The 19,903-nt window shown below is 36.3% G+C and overlaps 1 protein-coding gene across 1 annotated transcript in view; it reads right to left on the reverse strand.

Moving 5' to 3' along the window:
- The window catches only part of LOC129947164 (acidic phospholipase A2 PA4), a 48,223-nt gene extending 31,181 nt beyond the window's left edge, over positions 1-17,042 (reverse strand). Inside the window, exon 1 of the mRNA XM_056057612.1 lies at positions 16,568-17,042. The gene's annotated coding sequence lies outside the window, so the exon portion shown is untranslated. The remainder of the gene's footprint in view (positions 1-16,567) is intronic.
- Positions 17,043-19,903: the final 2,861 nt, after the last annotated feature.

Consider the following 19,903-nt stretch of genomic DNA (forward strand, 5'->3'; position numbering starts at 1 on the left):
TATTCACAATATATGGATGATCAAACATCATTTTTTTATGAAATTTACTGGATGTTGAAAACAATACTTTTTGTAAAATGAATCAAAAACAATTATTACAAACTTTTAGTATTTTTTTTTAATTTTTTTTTTAAACCATTAATCTGATTTTGCTCAAAATTGTACCAGATGTTTTAAACTGTATTCTTCGTTTTTGAAGGTAAGATAATTGTTTGTTCGTAAGATTTGAGGTGAAAAATATCTATAATATTTCATATTTGTACAGTGACTGCCATTAATATTCGTTTTTTTTTTTTTATTTTTTTTTTTGTACTTCGACTTGGTTTTTAAAAATAAAATATATAGGTACAACTATTTCTTGCTTGTAAAAAAAGAATTTATTATTTCTTATTAAATAGTATAATTTTTGGTTACCAAACGCTAAACAAAGAAAAAAATAAAAAAGGAACAAAACTTTAAAAAAAACATAGTTCATTAATATTCGGTTTTTTCTAAAAACACAAATGCATCGTTAAGAAATTCATTTTTTAAGAAATGATTTAATATTTTTTGGAGGTTTTTTTGTATGAAATTTTATACTCACAGTTTAAGGCAGCTGCTTGCCGAATTTATAATTGAATATAAGAATGAAACAACAACAACTTGTGTGTGCTACCACCAAGTTCATAGGCTGGAGTTATAGTGTATAGTATATAGTGCGTAGTGCACTAGCTCCTCACACGCTAGATCGCTTGTTCAAGCCCAGCTCGGGCAAAAGTTCTTCAAAAATTAAATTGAACAAAAAGCGATTAAGCACCACTAAAGGAGTCTGATGATCGGGTTGGCCCCCGTGAAATAGCTATAACTCCAGCCTATGAACTTGGTGGTAGCACACACAAGTTGTTGTTGTTTCATTCTTATATTCGATTTAATATTTTGTCGGATAACCTTGATTGGATATGACTCCTTGAAGTCTTTGAGGCATGTTTTTTATAATTTTGGAAAGATATTCAACACTAATCTTGGTCCATTCTTCTTGGTGTCGAATTTTAAGTCCACTTATTGAAATAACGGGGTTTTCACGAACTCTTCGATCCAATTCATCCTACAAATTTTCAATGGGGTTTAAGTCTGGGGATTGCGCAGGCGTTTGGATAACTTTTGGACAGTTATAGAGTAGCCGCTCTCTAACAACATGAGCCTTATGTTTCGGATCGTTGTCCTGGTAAAACTTGAAACTGCGCAAAACACCCATTCTCTCAGCACGTTTCAAATTTCCTCTCAAAAATCTCAAATATTGTTCTTTATTCATAATACCGTCGATGAAAACAAGATTCCACATGCCTTTTGCAGATATGCAACCCCAAACCATGACGTGCCCGCCTCCATGTTTGACAGTTGTTTTTAAATTTTTGCCCTATAGCTCTTCGTTAGGTTTCCGAAAAACCATAACCCTTCCTTCTGAACCAAAGAGATTAAACTTACTCTCGTCGGCAAAAATAACGTCGTCCCACCAACTTACATCCTTGTTTTTATGCTCCTTCGCGAAGTTGACTCGAATTTTCCTATTGCGCATATTAATGAAGGGCTTCTTTCGGGCAACACGACCACTGTAGCCATATGCTTTGATGGTACGACGAATGGTTGATGCAGATATTTGCTATTTGCATTCAATTCTGACTTCTTCAACTATTTTTGGGGCACGTAAAAGAGGATTAGCTTTGATCTTTCGTACTATAAACCGTTCTTCTTTCGCCCTAAGTTTTTTTTTGGTTGGCCCAACTGCTTCTTTGGCTCGATTCTTCCTTCATTTTTGTATCTCCGGACTATATCCCCGACAGTGTTTGGCTTCATATTTAATAACTCTGCAATTTTCTTGTAAGTTTCACCTTTTTCGTGTTGAAAAATCACAAGTTTTTTTGTTTCAAGACTCGAATTTTGTCCCCTTACGACCCATGTTTTATTTATTGAATGATTCTATAATGTTTGACTTCTAATTACTTTACAAATGTACTCAGAAAACCTACAGACTAGTTTGGTTTAATTTTACATTAAAAAAAAAAAAACAAACTGTTAGTTTTAAGAAATGTCAAAGCAAGCAGAGGAAGAAAAAACCGAAACATTCAGCCTTTATGCGTTTACATCTAATAATCTTAGCGGAGGATGGTAAATGGCGGATAATTTTTGATCAATTGTAAAGAATATATTCATTCATAAATAAAATAAACAAATACTAAGATTTATAATAATGTTTATAAGTGGAAAATATGAAAAAAGAAATTGCATGATAAAAACCGAATATTAATGACACTCACTGTATATATAATTGAAGTCTCTAGAGCTTTTGATTCGTCAAATATTTGGTTTAAAAATTGATTTTAAAAATTATCACTTTTTTTAAAATATGCTATAGTAAAAAAATCACTCACTTTCTGTATTATAACCCGTAAACCAAAAATTATTTAAATTCGATATCTCTTCTGGTTCTTGAGATATGGACAACGAAAAATGGTATCCCGAACGTACAGACGTAAAAAAGCACACAAAAAACTTTGAGAAATGTCAAAATGTTCAATTCGTTAAATCGAAACAATTACAATAACTTATTATGGGAAGTTAATATAGTTCTGTTTTGTAAGCTGATTCAACTACTCGTAGGTGCTTTTATTACACAGTTCAACAAAAAAATACATTGTTTTTGTTTCTGTGTTCAAATGACGATTTTCACAATTTGGATATTGAATAAATATATATCGGCATCTTTTTTTCTTTCAATGTTGGTTTTTTCACCTTTAAGAATGATAAACTGATGCTTCTATTACATTGAGGCCTCATGAAACAGTTCCTTAAAGCTCTTCGACAAGATTCCGAAGCTTCTAAATATCTGTGGTTTTTTTTTAAAGCTATTCGAGACCAAAGTGAAAGCCGGCATTTTCGTTGGCCCATACGAATTAAGAAAATTATAACCATCAGAGAATTTTCAGAGCTACTCAATACTCAAAAACGGCGATTCTGGAACAGCATTAAGTCTGCAGTTCAAAATGTTCCTTGCAACAACAGAGCTAACAAATACAAAGAGCTTATATCAAGTATGCTCAAAAACGTTGAACAAATGGGCTGTAAAATGTCTCTAAAAGTACATATGCTTATTCGGAAAAACAAGGTGAGCGTTTTCGCTAAGATATTTTTAATTTCGAACATCGATATCAGGGTCGACACAACGAAAGAATGATGGGAGAGTATCAAAGCGGTCTAAAAGATAAAATCCGTGCATTCATAAAATAAATTAAAAAATATAATGTTTTAGATATTAGGATGTACTTATCTAATATTAATTTTAAATTTGCAGATAAATAAGAGTTTAGAGATTTATAATAGGGTATTACTTTATTAAAAACAGATATAGTATTTTCTCCCAGGATTACATATTAGAAAGAAGAAAGGTGGTTTATTAAAAACCAACCTATTGAAGTAGTACAGGAATTCAAATATCTAGGAGTGTTGAAGTCTGCTAACAGTAGCTTCAATAAACATGTTCAGCGTAAGCGTAAAAAAGCTAAAATAATGTGGCCAACTTTCTTCTCAAACAGAAACATAGACTTAGGGTATAAATACCGTGTTTTCCAAGCAACCATTAAATCTTGCTTGTCTTACGATATTCAAGTTTTTGGTCACACCTATTTTGAAGAATTTGAGTTGATACAAACACCTCTTTTTTAAAAGATTATTTCGGTTACTTAATTCGACTCCAACCTATGCAATTCATGTTGAGTCTGGAATTCCCTTGATTTATATTAAAAATGTGAAATTCCATGCAGATTTTCTAACAAGAGTAATGAGTAAACCAAGTTCGAATCTTCACACATCTATCATGTCATGAAGGTTCTTTTGCGAACAAAAGCATCTCCATTTAAGGAATGGACTCAACTTTCCCGATTGCATAATGTTTCTCTTGAACTTAATGAGTTTAACATATACAACTTACTTACTTACTTAAGGTGGCGCTACAGTCCTGTGTGAACTAGGGCCTCACCCAACAAACTTCTCCATCTAGCTCGGTCCCTAGCTAGATGTCTCCAGTTTCGCGCTCCAAGTTGGGTGAGGTCACCTTCCACTTGTGCGCGCCACCTGATCCGCGGTCTTCCTCTACTGCGCTGTCCTGTGGGTGCGGATTCGAAGACATTCCGGGCCGGAGCATTGGTTTCCATGCGCTCTACGTGACCCAGCCATCTTAGTCGTTGGACTTTTACTCTTCTTGCTAAGTCTACGTCGCTGTACAGCCCGTACAGTTCGTCGTTCCATCTTCTCCTCCACTCCCCTTCGATGCATACGGGACCGTAGATCACACGAAGAACTTTTCTCTCGAAGCGACCCAAGGTGCTTTCATCCGCTTTTGTCATGGTCCATGCTTCTGCACCGTATAGCAGGACGGGGATGATAAGGGTCTTATATAGCAACACTTTGGTCCCTCGAGAGAGGACATTACTACTCAATTGCTTTCTTAGTCCAAAGAAACAGCGGTTAGCAAGAGTTATTCTGCGTTTGATCTCAGCGCTGGTGTTGTTTTCTGCGTTTACAGCGGAGCCTAGGTAGACGAAGTCCTTGACTACCTCAAAGGTACGTCTGTCGATTGTGACGTTTTGACCAAAACGTCGGTGTTGTATGTCCTTTCTAGACGACAGCATGTACTTTGTTTTGCCCTCATTAACCGTTAAACCCATTTTTGCCGCCTCTGCCTCAATACTCACAAAAGCCCCATTGACATCACGCTGAGTTCTTCCGATTATGTCAATGTCATCAGCATATGCCAGTAATTGGACAGACTTTTGAAAGAAAGTGCCTCTAGTGTTGACGTGTGAGCTCTGCACTATTCTTTCAAGCACGATGTTAAAAAAATCGCATGACAGCGCATCACCTTGTCTAAAACCTTTTTTGACATCAAAAGGTTCTGTTAAGTTGTTTCCAACCTTTATGGAGCAGCGTGAATTCTCCATGGTCATCCTGCACAAACGGACGAGTTTGGCAGGGATGCCAAAACTAGACATGGCTCTATACAGCTCGTCCCTGTAGATGCTGTCATATGCGGCCTTGAAATCGATGAAAAGATGGTGGGTGTCGATTTGGTGCTCTTGAGTTTTTTCCAGGATCTGCCGTAATGTGAATATTTGATCAACTGTGGACTTTCCTGGTCTAAAACCACACTGATAAGGACCTATCAGGTTGTTGACGATGTGCTTTAGACGTTCACATATTATGGCAGAGAATATTTTATAGGCGATGTTAAGTAGACTTATTCCTCTATAGTTGGTGCAGTTTAGAGGGTCTCCTTTTTTCAGGATCGGGCAAACAATACTGAGGTTCCATTCATCGGGCATGTTTTCTTCCGACCATATCTTACAGATAAGTTGGTGCATGCTCCTAACCAACTTATCTCCAGCTGCTTTAAAGAGCTCGGCATTCAAACCATCTGCTCCAGCGGCTTTATTAGACTTCAACTTAGATATGGCAATCTTTACTTCGTCTAAGTCGGGAGGACGGGATTGTTGGCTTTCGTCGTCTATATCGAATGGGTCATCCTGCCTGACAGCGGGATTCAGTTCTTCGTCGCCGTTATACAGTCTGCAGAAGTGGTCCTTCCATATCCTCAGCATTGACTGCGGTTCCACTATGATGTTTCCGCTTTCGTCTTTGCAGCCTTCGGTTCTAGGTTTATGTACCTGTGAATTTCGTTTCACCTGTTCATAAAACTTTCGAACCTCATTCCTGCTTTTATACCTCTCAACATCTTCGACCGCACGCTTCTCATGCCCTCTCTTTTTCCTTCTGAAAAGTCGGCGTTCCTCTCGCCTCTTCTGCTCATAGAGCTCACGAGCAGCTCTCGTCCTTTTATGCAGCGCCGCTTTGCGTGCCTGTTGTTTGGCTGCATTTGCCTGCCGACATTCCTCATCAAACCAGGGGTTCCTTGTTGGTGGCTGTTTGAAACCCAGCACATCAGAGGCGGCTTCTCTGATTGCATCTTGGCAATGTTGCCACTGGTTTTCGATACATTGTGTTGGCGGCAGAGAACTTCGAGAGAGGTTACTTGTCACTCGGTCGGAAAAGGATTTGGCGATCTCTGGCGATTGTAGCCGTTCGACGTTGTATCTTCTCCCAGCACCTCCCTGTTTTGCCTTGGGTCTGGAAATCCGAAGTGCTACCCTGGCTACAACGAGGTAGTGGTCCGAGTCGATGTTAGCTCCTCGGAAAGTTCGTACATCCATAATGCTGGAAGCGTGTCTTGCGTCGATCGCAATATGGTCAATCTGGTTGACGGTAGATTGATCTGGAGAAGTCCAAGTTCCTTTGTGGATGTTGAGGTGTGGAAAACGCGTACTGGCTACCATGACGTTTCGCCCCGCAGCAAAATCTATGAGCCTGAATCCATTGTCGGAAGTGTTGTCGTGCAGGCTGTTTTTCCCGATTATTCCACCAAAGATGTCTTCCCTTCCTAGCTTGGCATTAAAATCGCCCAGGACTATTTTAATATCGTAGCTAGGGCACTGCTCATAAGTTTTGTCTAGGAGCTCGAAGAACATATCTTTGGTGTTGTCATCTTTCTCTTCTGTGGGGGCGTGCGCGCATATCAGGCTAATGTTGCCGAATTTAGCCTTGATGCGTATGGTCATGAGGCGCTCATTGATGCACCTATAGCTCAAGACTTCTTGCCTAAATCTGGCTCCAATGACGAATCCGCATCCAAATAAGCGCTGTTGGTTTTCGTGGTAGCAGTCACCATAGTAAATATCCCAGTTTTTCATCCTCTTTTTGCCCGGCCCATCCCATCGTATTTCCTGGATGGCGGTGATATCTGCTTTATATCGTTCTAGGGCCTCCGCTAATTCTTCGGCCGCACGTGGTCTGTTAAGGGACCTAACATTCCACGTGCATATCCGAAGTTCGTTGTCCTTTATTCGTTTGCGTTGGTTGTCAACAGTAAATCCGTCCGTATCCGAGGCTTGTTGGTGCTTCGCAACTTTGAAAGCTTTTACGTGGCCAGGAAGTCACCCCGACGCACAACCCCCAACCTGGAGGGCCAGATCCTAAGTATAACTCCAAGGATGGGGAGCCGGATAAAACCGCTCCTTACAGGCCTGGGCTCCGAATAAGTCGAAGAAGCCCTATAAGGTGTTCACTAAGTAGTTCAACCTTACTGGAACTGTAGACGCCACCGTTGATTCCATCTCGGGAATTCCTCCGCTGCCGTCTGGATAAGGAGAGGTGCCTTAGTGGAAACACCTCTCCCCACCTCTCTCGTTTGCTGCCCCCAACAACTTTCCACTGGGGTTGGAACCCAATCTCCAGTTGAGGTACTAGGCACCCGATGTTCACCACGTGGAGGTGAGAGTAGGAGTTGATAGACAGAGGTTGGTTTTAAGAAAAAACCTGTGGACGCTTGTGTCCTCTTGAATGCACATGTCTACCATTTGAACATCAAAACATATACAACTGGCAAGATGAAAATATATTTCTTCAACATTTAAAGAGAGTATCATCATCGTCAACAAGAGAAATATATAGAAATCTAAGCCACTCTTTAAATACTAATGCGACAAATTATTTCAATAATAGACTTTCTGCGAGAGCTATAGGTACATACATACAATTTTCAGAGCAGGGGTTGAAATATTGAACTTGAATTATATTCCGCATCGGTCAGATCTACCTCTCCTTTAAAATTATTGTAACAGGAATGAGCGTGACGACATTTACCATTTCATAGCTAATTTGTCCGATACTACAACAAATTTGAAGGCTCCAGAAGTAAGTGTCCTCTCTAGAGAACAAATGTTTGGTGTAATGAACGGATAAGCTTTTCAACCTTATAATTTTTTTTTAAAATTCAGTTTTCCTAAAAATATTAATTACAATCTTGTTATAAGTGAAGGCTTTACAATATTTAAGAATGTTCAAAATGTTTAACAAAGCAAGATATATGTACATAATAATTATTTAATTTTAAGTTTATGTTAATAGAAATTAATTAATTTGTATTCTTTTTGCTTGAGTATTACTGACCAAGTGTTTAAAAAGACGGTTTTTGAATGTGTTCGCGTTAATGATGCTTCTGATCGTTGTTGGCCTGGTAAAAAAACGTACGCTCTGATTGCAGGCCATACAATCTGGGTTGAATTAGGACCGCGGTTCTAAGTGAACTTCCAAAAACTAATCGGTTGTACAGGTACTCAGGTTGGCGAGACTGCATAATTACATGTAAATGGATAAATGAACTAAACTTTAAGAGATAATCGAAAGTCAGACCCATTATTTGTAATGAGTAACTAGAAATATGCTCAAACTATCTTATATTGAAGATGTATCATACAAGATTGTTGTATATGACATTAAGTTTTCGCCTTGTTGAGGAGTCAACACAACAGAAAACTTCACATCCGTACAACAAAATGGGTAGCAGGAGTGCTTTGGCAAGCAACATCTTAGTTTTCACAGGAACATACTTTTGGGTTGACCATAATAGGCGCAAAGCACTATATACTTTACCAATTGTAGAAGCTGCATGATCAGTCCAAGTTTAAGTTTAGTTGAAAATTATCCCCAGGTTCCCGGCAGAATGCACACAGTCAATGGTCGATCTACCGAGTCGAACTGGTGGAAAACTTGACGTATCTAAAATGCGTTTGTAAATGCATAGTGTCTTTGACTTCCTTGGGTTGAGAGAAATGTTTTGCTTTAGATCCCACTGCAAAAATAATTTCTAGGTCTTCATTTATATGGCTGATAGCATTACTTATGCCATCTAACTGACTGCATATGTATAATTGGACGTCGTCTGCGAACATATGAACGTTGCAGGACTTAACTAGATGAGAAATTTCATTGACATATATCGAAAATAATAGCGGCCCAAGAGTTGAACCCTGTGGCACTCCTGCAGGGACTGCAAGATATGACGACAACTGGCTTCCCACAGCCACACATTGCTGACGATCGTTTAAGTATGAGTGCAAAAGTTTTACTGCATAAGAAGAAAAACCGAAATCATCTCTAAGCTTTTTACAAAGTGTAAAGTGATCAACCGTGTCAAACGCTTTGGAAAAGTCCAACAACGTTTAAAAAGAGCCAATTTCCAGCAGTTGTCTGAAGATTTAACCATTTCTGGAATTGCTGATACAATAGCATTTTCTAACATTGACGAAGCAGTTTCAACTTTTTATAGGATCCTTAATTATTGTTTTGAAAAAAATGTACCGATAAAGAAATCAAGAAATACAAACTTTAACCATCCTTGGTACACGAAAGAATTGCGTTTACTGCGTAACAAAAGAAATAAGGCATGGAAAACGTATCTGAAAACTCTGTCTCCAGTCAACTTCTCTTTTTATGTTGAACTCTTTAACCAATTTAAATCTCTTTCTAATTTTTTAAATGCTTGTTATGTTACTGATATGGGCACATTTTTGAAAGAGAATCCTAAAAAATTTTGCAATTTTGTAAACTCAAAGAAAAAATCAAATGGCTTTCCAGTTAACTTCACTTACAAGAACCTTTCGTTAGATAAAACTTTTGATATCTTCATAATCTTCACACTTTTTCGCAAACTAGCTGTAGTCACATACCTGTGCTACAGAGTACGGTCCTTAATCTTTTATCCGCGTTGAATGATGACTGCTCAGCCGGTCCCGATGGTATTCCACCGATAGTACTAAAAAAGTGTAGTAATGCTTTAGTTGAACCCCTTATGTTTTTATTTAAACTTTCTCTAAAAACAGGCAAATTTCCCAGCATATGGAATAAAATCATTTCTAACACAAATTTTCAAGAAAGGTAACAATTCGGATATAAGCAACTACAGGCCCATTGCAAAGCTTTCTTGCATTTCTAAAGTATTTCAACAAGTTGTTTGTGAAAGTGTAGCATATTTTAGTAAAAATATCATTTGCGAACAGCAACATGGTTTTGTGAAAAAAAGATCAACCGTTACTAATCTCCTCACATTCTCAAACATATGTTCAAACGCTTTAGAACAAGGTTATGAAGTTGACTGTGTACACTGACTTTTCTAAAGCTTTTGACCAACTTAGCCACGGAATTATTTTATTTAAACTTAAGGCTCTTAGCTTGGATTAAGTCATACCTTGAAAACAGATCCTTGGAGGTAAAATTTAGAAATTGTCATTCTGAACCTTTTGTTGCTCAATCTGGTGTTCCCCAGGGAAGCCATCTTGGCCCTTTTCTGTTCATCCTGTCTATTAACGATGTATCGTCATGTCTACGCTCAAGTGAACTTCTCATTTTTGCTGACGATATGAAGATTTTCAAAATAATAAAGTCCACCCAGGATCGTATTCTTTTACAAGCCGACATTGATAGTTTCACATTTTGGTGTTGGGAAAAATAGCTCTTCATAACCCTTTAAAAGGCCAGACGATAACTTTCACTAAAAAACTAATCAGTAACGTATTTGACTAATATATATCACAGCAAAAACTCTGTCGTGTCTCCATATTTAAAGATTTAGGTGTACATTTCTGTTCCAACTTAGAGTTTACACATCACATTAATGTTATTGTTAATAAGGCAAGTTGTATGCTTGGTTTTATAAAACGCTGGGCAAAGGAGTTTAATGATCCCTATGTTACTCTTTCTTTGTACAATTGCCATGTTCGTCCTCATCTTGAATATGCTTCGCAGGTATGGACTCCCTATTACGAATTTCATAGAAAACGTCTTGAATCAATTCAACATAATTTAATTCGCTAAAAGGTCTTCCTTTGGAAGATCCTTATGATCTGTCTCCTTATGAACATCGTATTCTACTTCTTCAAATGCAATCTCTCCATCAAAGGCGTGATAATAATGACTTAGTATTTTTTCATCAACTCATAAATGGTGAAATTGTTGCACCTTATTTGCTTTCTTGTGTACATTTGTACCGAAATGGAAAAGATACAGAAGAAGAGAAATATGTAATTTTTACCGCTATGAGAACACCTCCACCTAAATCCTTTGCATTACCAACATGACGATCGTTTCTGTTTAAGCCACGTTTCTGTCAAAACGAATACGTCGTGTGGAAATGATTGGGAGTTGAGACAAATTTCACCAGTCTTGCTACGAAGTCCCCTTACGTTTTGGGAGAAGAGCGCAAGCCTGATAAGTTTTTTGACTTGGTTTTCAAAGAAACACCCTGTTTTTGACTTAGAGTAAAGTCTCTGCGGGCCATATATTTGGGTTGCAAATAGAATCAAATTAAGTCGGATTCGTTATTAATTTAAAAGAGGAAACAAAGCTATTTGGTTTACTGATCGTAGTACATTTGATGGATGAGCTGGAAGGTATGTTCTTGGTAGATACTAAGTGGGAAGTTATATCTTCTGGCGTTGTAACTGGGTCCAGACGAGATATAAAAATTATTTTTAGTTTGGAGACAGCTTTGATAGGGATGAAGTTGTTTATTACAGTTCCTGTAACGGAGTTACTATTGGAAGCTAGATCTGAGACAACAATTTGAGGTATATGGGGAGTTCCGGTGGGATCTGTAGGTATTGGTGTGATGTTGACATTTGTTCTTGGATGGTAGAATTTCTACCAAGTTCAGAGTTTTCTCAGCTTCTTTTCTTAGACTTTTTCTTTTGTTTATCAGGTACACTTTCTGCGTTAATAACACCACAACCTGATTGCGCGAGAATCAGGAATCTCTGTAGAAGAGAAAGAAGTGGGAATAGGCTGTGCCAAATCATTAGTCGAAGTAGAACTATCGAATATTATGTTGGTTACGGAGTATGCATTTAATTTGCAAACTGCAGTTTTGAAAGACTTCAGTAGCCCTTCAAAATGTTTAGTAAGTTTTAGAATGTCAGCCTTAAAAGAAGACATTATAAAAGCTAGTTGAGATACAGAGAGCTTACGGCAGTCGTGACAGTACCACTAAGCAAATTTCGAATTGGCTATTTTTTCAATGAAAGTGTTGGTTGAACCAACCAATTCATATTTTCGAAGGAGTGTTAAAAAAAATAATTAAAAAAAAAAAGTATAGATACAAATTTATTTCAGTTAAAAATAAAAAAAAATAAAAAAACAAAAAAGTGACAGGCCTGATTCGAAAAAAAACATATATTAATTAGATTAGCAATCATATACCCATTAACACCCAAGGGTATAGAAAAATAGAAATTTTGTATTTTTGTGATATTTTCTGTCTATTGAGTTTAAATTTAAAATATTTGCAAAAAAAAAAGTTTTCAAAAAATAGTGGTCAGCAGTTACGAGGGTGTACTTTTTTTAGTACAATGGTATCATACATACTATTTTAATTTTGATTAATATGAAAATTTTTAAAGCAATCTTTATGTATGCAAAGGGTCACATTGCACATTTCACAACACCATTTCGATCGCTGATGGCACTGGCGACATCTTAACTGATTTGGTAACTTCTTTGCAAAATGGTATCCTGGGCTTTTTGTTATGCTCCTTTTGACTGCGAGTCTCGGTTGTCCTTGATTCAAAGTGTGAAATCTGAGATAATGCAGCGTAACAGCTCTTGTAAACTCCAGTAAATCACCTTTGTAGTTGTTGGTCAATTTGTGAAGCTTCCAGGCATTAGAGACAGTATATGAAATCATCGATGTGAAAATGTTCCACCACCACTTCTTCGCTCTTATTTCTATAGAATAAGTGTTGATGATCGTGAAGATCAACACCACCCATATTTTTATTATAGTTTTTGAAGACAATCGGCTGAGGAATATTAATTTTTTTCTGTTGTTCTTTGTCCCATCTTTTTACATTCTCGCAAGGTTCGATTTTGTCGTAGTTAGTGGCTATAGTAACGATGCTGTTGTCTTTCCATTTAACGAAAAGCAACTCATTGGTCTCGTCGAATTAGTGGTCAAAAGTACCCCTTTTTTGCTTTTGAAATTCTTTATTTTGAGGAAGAGGACATTTTTTGAGCCGATTGTCGCGAGCTGTTCCAGTCATCTTCATAAGTTCATAGCTTGTAAAAAAATTGTCAAAATAAATTGCATGGTCAGTTGGACATTCAATATTTTTTAGTAAATCAAGAACAACTCTTGACCCTAATGGCAATTTCTTTAGAGAAGGCTTAACATTTTTTGCTCCGCAATAAGTATCAAATTGATACATATAACCATCCTTGCTACAAAGCATCCAATTTTTGAAGCCGAACCTTACAGGCTTTCCTCTTATGAATTGCTTTGAAGAATGACGACCGAAGTATTTGACCATGGATTCATCTATAGATAAATGCTCATGCATATATCCCCATTTTTGAAATTTTTTGCACATAAGCTGGCTTAGCGGACAAAGTTTTGCCATTTTGTCATTCAAGTCAAGGTTGTTGCTATCAGCAAAATGTATGTACCTTTTTATTTCTTGAAACCTGTTCCTTGACATACTGTTGGATACAATAGGGACATTGGTATCTGCCGACAGCTTCCAGTACATATATTCTCTAGCTTCAGAATGATAGCCCGAAAACAACAAGATACCAATGAAAGTTTTTAAGTCATCTTCATTGAATACAAAGCTGTGTTGATTTTTTTGGCCAGCATACAACATGGTTTGGATCACAATGAGTTGTCTTACCTCGACATCAAACAATTTTTCAAATACATCAACTTCGCTGAGCCCAATCAAATCTGAAGCACAGTTTTTATTCTTTCCAAATAGTGTTCAGTTCTTTGAAATTCGTTTGGGGAAATTGTCAGGAGGGGCAATTAACTTTTTTAGCTCGGACAGCGGAAGGTCGTCATCGCTTTCGTATTCTTCTTCGAAAGTCAATCTATTCAAAACTCCGAAGATCTCAACCTCACCTGGAACATCTTACGGTAATTCTATCGCTCTTATATTTTCTTCATCTAAATCCTCTTCGTCCGTAACGTAGTCCACTGGTGGAGGAACCATGACGATATCAGCATTGACTATATCGTCATTGCTGTATAGTTCGTCCAGGGCAGATTCCAGATTTTGAAAGCGTTTTCCATAAAAGTTTTTCGATGGGATGCTTTTGAAATTCATTTTAGAAACTAAAAAAAAGTGCATGCATAAACCCGTTGTACTTTTTAAAGTACATCAAACTGTGACTAAACTTACCTCCTTATATATACAACGAAATATATTTGAAATTACAATTTTCTAAACGTTATCTTTATTTCTTTTGATTATTTGGAAGGAAATCGAAATATTTGGATTTTTACGAGTTTTATGAGCACTTATGTTTTTGCAACTAACAACACGAGTAGAAATATAATATGTCATGCACAAAAAGACAGTTTAAAATAAGCCTACTTCGTTTTTTGTAAGAAAAAACTATGTGGAAAAATTCAAATTTATTGAATATAGAAGAATAAATGTCAAACGTTTCATTTTTCAGTATTGCCATAATTTTATGGCTCCATCAACTTAGTTCATTTTACTGTACTTAAAAAAGTACAATGGGAGAGAATGGGGTAACCGAATTCGCAGAAGTTTGATTTAATAACTACCGTAAAAAAATATCTTCAAAAGTTACCCAACTTTTGTATAATCCACTCATATGTTTAATTGATCTTTTTTTTTGGCAACTTTTCACTGTACTTTATATGAAATCCCAAAAAAATACACGGACAAGTTAACCTTTTTTTTGAAACAACAAATTTACTCTACTAGTCATTAAAATTGTTAATTTTTTTTAATTAGAAGTCACAAAGTATAATATTTTAAGAAAAAAAAGTCACGACAATGAAATTTCGAGCTCAAATCTAATTAGTTATTATTACCGCACTTATTGTTTTATAAAGCATGACGCAGTAATTAAATCACTAAAACTATTGTAGATTTAGGAAACCACCGCGCCTCAGGGATTAAAAACGTGTAATGGACATTACAATAACAAAATAACCAATACCGCTCAAATTCTTTATAAACGGTTATTTTTTTAGAGCTTGAGAACTAATTAAAAAAAAAAACGCATAAAATTTGCAAAATCTCATCGATTCTTTATTTGAAACGTTAGATTGGTCCATGACATTTACTTTTTGAAGATAATTTCATTTAAATGTTGACCGCGGCTGTGTCTTTGGTGGTCCATTCAGAAAGTCCAATTTTGGGTAACTTTTTCGAGCATTTCGGCCGGAATAGCCCGAATTTCTTCGGAAATGTTGTCTTCCAAAGCTGGAATAGTTGCTGGCTTATTTGTGTAGACTTTAGACTTGACGTAGCCCCACAAAAAATAGTCTAAAGGCGTCAAATCGCATGATCTTGGTGGCCAACTTACCGGTCCATTCCTTGAGATGAATTGTTCTCCGAAGTTTTCCCTCAAAATGGCCATAGAATCGCGAGCAGTGTGGCATGTAGCGCCATCTTGTTGAAACCACATGTCAACCAAGTTCAGTTCTTCCATTTTTGGCAACAAAAAGTTTGTTAGCATTGAACGATAGCGATCGCCATTCACCGTAACGTTGCGTCCAACAGCATCTTTGAAAAAATACGGTCCAATGATTCCACCAGCGTACAAACCACACCAAACAGTGCATTTTTCGGGATGCATGGCCAGTTCTTGAACGGCTTCTGGTTGCTCTTCACTCCAAATGCGGCAATTTTGCTTATTTACGTAGCCATTCAACCAAAAATGAGCCTCATCGCTGAACAAAATTTGTCGATAAAAAAGCGGATTTTCTGCCAACTTTTCTAGGGCCCATTCACTGAAAATTCGACGTTGTGGCAGATCGTTCGGCTTCAGTTCTTGCACGAGCTATATTTTATACGGTTTTACACCAAGATCTTTGCGTAAAATCTTCCATGTGGTCGAATAACACAAACCCAATTGCTGCGAACGGCGACGAATCGACATTTCACGGTCTTCAGCAACACTCTCAGAAACAGACGCAATATTCTCTTCTGTACGCATTCGTGTGGTTGGTTTAATGTCCAATAAAGTAAACTGAATGCGAAACTTGGTCACAATCGCATTAATTGTTTGCTCACTTGGTCGATTATGTAGACCATAAATCGGACGTAAAGCGCGAAACACATTTCGAATCGAACACTGATTTTGGTAATAAAATTCAATGATTTGCAAGCGTTGCTCGTTAGTAAGTCTATTCATGATGAAATATCAAAGCATACTGAGCATCTTTCTCTTTGACACCATGTCTGAAATCCCGCGTGATCTGTCAAATACTAATGCATGAAAATCCTAACCTCAAAAAAATCACCCTTTATTATTAAATCTCAAACCAAATTATGTAACGCGCATTTATTTTGACAACCCTCGAAAATGCAAAAAGGATACCCGGTTCATTAAGAAAAGCACACAAAAAAAAAGGATTAATTACAAAGAGTAAAAATGAAATAACAATAATTAAATATGCAAATGGTTTAAGTACGTTTCTTATGTAGAGACAAATCTCTGCTTTAAGGTTTCACACGATATGCAGATGCACAAGTCGCTTAATGTTTATTCTTTAAATTTCAGTTTTAAATTATACGTCTGCATAGAGTATCTACATAATTAATGTATGTTAAATAGCAAAAGGACACTTCTGATTCTGAATACAAAAATAAGGATACAGTTTACATTATGTACTTACGTTGTTTTAATTTTGACTGCAGATAGATTCAGCTGTTATAAATTGAGCAATATTTTGTTGGCAGTATTCCAACACCGAACTGCACACTTCTTAATTATGCTTTAAAATGTTTGATTTCTGGAACTTTATAGGAAAAATTTAAGTGTAGATATAGGTGTTTCAAACTTCACTCCCACAAGCTATGTCTATAATAATGTACGAGAGCACCTAGGAGGTATATCTCTTAAGTTGACACAAACCACAAAATCTAAATCAAACAGATACGCAAGGTCAAACAAAAAAATTGTATATGTTTTTGTTCTCCTGTTCGTTGTTTTTCTTTTTTATTTGTTTTTGTTTAATTTTTTCACTTTGTTTTTAATTTTTGGCAACAATAAGATAAATATCCTAGAGTTTTATTTTACGATGGAAGGAAATGAGATGCCACCTTGAGAAGCAACCATGTTCGTGGTCCAATAACGTGAGACTGGCATAGTTACCGTCATTCATTTAGCAGCAACCGTTTGGTTTTCATTTTCACCCTTATGAGCATTCATGTCGAATTACAAGCAACAACGTCAACTTTAATCATTGTATAGTACACTCTGCACATACATAGGTAAGCTCCAGGGACGTAGCAAAAATCGAGGAATAATACGCAGGTGGGTGCTCTAGAGAATATTTAAAATAGTAGAAAATAGTAACATATGTTTACAGTGAGTAAATAATCTGCAATGATCAGCAGTCATATTTTATGTCTAAATTCAAAAGATCAGGGGTGGAATCGGCTAAGGTGATTGTTGATATAATATATCACATATATCACATTGGCCACATTTATCCGACTTGGGATGGTGAAAATCAAGGTTAAAGTTAGTATTGAAAACATGCCTGTCAAAACTTTCTTTTACAGGATCAAGAACAGCATCATTGTATAAGTTATACATATTGGTTATATTTAAGTTTGGATCTAAATATAGTTTATTTGTTTTGGCTCTATAATAGTGTGACTCTATTGTTGGAAAAGATCGTATATGCTCTTTTATTTCTTCTACCCTATTTTCGCTAATTCTTTTTACAGACTTAACTCCTCGTTTGTCTTTTTTGGCCATACCAGATATTACATTTTTATTTTCGTGCGCATTGTAGACGGATTTTTGAGAAATACAAAATGTCCCAAGCCAAAACGATTTACAGACCTGGATCTTGTTTCCAAGTACCTCCAAAAAATACTCAAAAGTGAAATTTCGTCGAGAAGGAGTTGTTTTTTTTTGTTTTTCGAAATGTTTCCATTTTAGTTGTCGATTTTAAAATACAGTTAATTTTTCCATCACGATCTAACAAATAAAAAGATTCAAAAATTTGTTGACGTTCTGATGTTGTCAATTTCTCAGCACAGTGGAACTTGCACTTAGTTAAACAATTCTTTGTCGTTTTGGGTTCTTTTTTTATTACCGTTTTTCCCGCAAACTTATTTATGATAGAACTTTGTGGACTTAGTTTTTTTTATAAATTGAGGTACTTATAATTTTGTTTCATTAATTTTTATTGACTATAAAGGAAACTAAAAGAGATAGACAAATATAGATGAAAGGAATCGAAAGAGCATACTCGATTTACTACGATCACATGCATAACTCAATTTTGAAAAAAAATATCAGTTAGAACCCTGTTGTCCTAAGGTCGCGATATGACAATCAAAACGATCGAATTTGAAATACATAAGGCGATAGTCAAATTGATACCTAAAAAGCTGTCACAAATAATGTGATAGTCGTTTTCAAACAAATACGTTTATTCCGAATAGAGCTACCAGACGCTTACACCAACGGCTGGAAAATTTTCTTAGTTCACTTTGTTTCTTAAAAAAAACACATTCTTCTGACCGACAGAGCTTACGAAATTCGGAATAAGAAAGAAAAGTAAGAATTTTGTTCAAAAACAGCCAATTTGAAACTTTTATTTTGATATTTTATAAGAATCAATTTAAAATTTCACCAAGGCAACAACGAATTTTGACAATTTGAATCTGAAACTGTTCAATCAAATTGAAATGAGTTGAATCATCTTACACAGACGGAATGAAAAGGATAGCCAATTTGGCTATGCTAAAATGATAGACAACTATCACCTAAGCCGATTCCACCCCAGTGCTGTTCCACATTTTCAAGAAAATGAAAATGAAACGATATTAAGCTAACCTCCAGTTCTTATTTCTTTCAATATAACCGATTTTATCCGATCATATATTTGGCGCATAATTACTTTGTATATGTACATTAATAAGCCCTGACACTACTAATGATGAACATAACTTAAGAAGGAAAACCAACAATACATTTTTGGGGTAGGTAAAATAATATAAAAAAGGACTTTTCTATTTAAGCACCTAAATATTTAGAAATAAAGCACACATTTCGAACAAACATTTCGACAAACATTTAAATCGCCGGCGACTAATTTGCCACACTTATCAAAGTGGTCAGTGCTTAAATTAACGATTACAGTACCAGAAGAAAGTCCCAGAACTGCGGCCAAAGCATCCTTGTTGTTGGAAACAGTGCGTCGAATGACAGTCAGATTAACAAAGAAATCATGCTGAACAGAGAACCTTCCAACATCCTATGAATTCCCCTCTTGCAATTTGGAATTGTTCTCAAATGGGGACGTCCTTAACCAATTTAGGGTTCATAACGTAAACAGCTAGAGCTCGAAAGCAAACAAGTGCATGCATAGGTAAGACCAATCTTTATGCAAAGCATAGAGGAAATAATTATCTAGAGTCCCGACCAGTACCTGTCCTACCTGAAACACCCTCAAATTTTATTCGAGGTGAACTCTCTCAAATTCTCAAATTCCGTATCTGTGAATATTATTATTATTATTTATAAAAATATCCTTACCAGCTACATCACAGAGTTCGCCAAAAGATGTAAAATGAAGATATTCAAATGTGAATTTCTGCAAAAAAGAACATACTGAAACAGATCAAATCCTCGGTGGTAGGTAATGTCTTGAAAAACTGACTGTAGATTAAATTAACTATTGTTCACATCATAATGAAGGACTTGCATACACTGCAATCTTTTGCCTATCCGTAGCTGGCTGAAAGAAGTGCTTTGCATTGCACAGATGATGACACATGACGTGAATGTGCTACTGCCATCAATTGATTCAACTTGTATTTGTTAAAGTTGTCTTGGCCATGAATGACCTCCAAGTAAAAAGATTCCTCAACTTCAAAGCAACTCGCGACTTGTATATCCATCTCGACAAATAAAGCCTGCCTGATAGGTTGCATAGCGAAGCTTTTCAGCCTTCTGCGACATCGATTTCTTAGCTGTAATCGGCCCTCCT

The sequence above is a fragment of the Eupeodes corollae genome, chromosome 2, assembly GCF_945859685.1.
Source record: "Eupeodes corollae chromosome 2, idEupCoro1.1, whole genome shotgun sequence".
Lineage (NCBI taxonomy): Eukaryota > Metazoa > Arthropoda > Insecta > Diptera > Syrphidae > Eupeodes > Eupeodes corollae.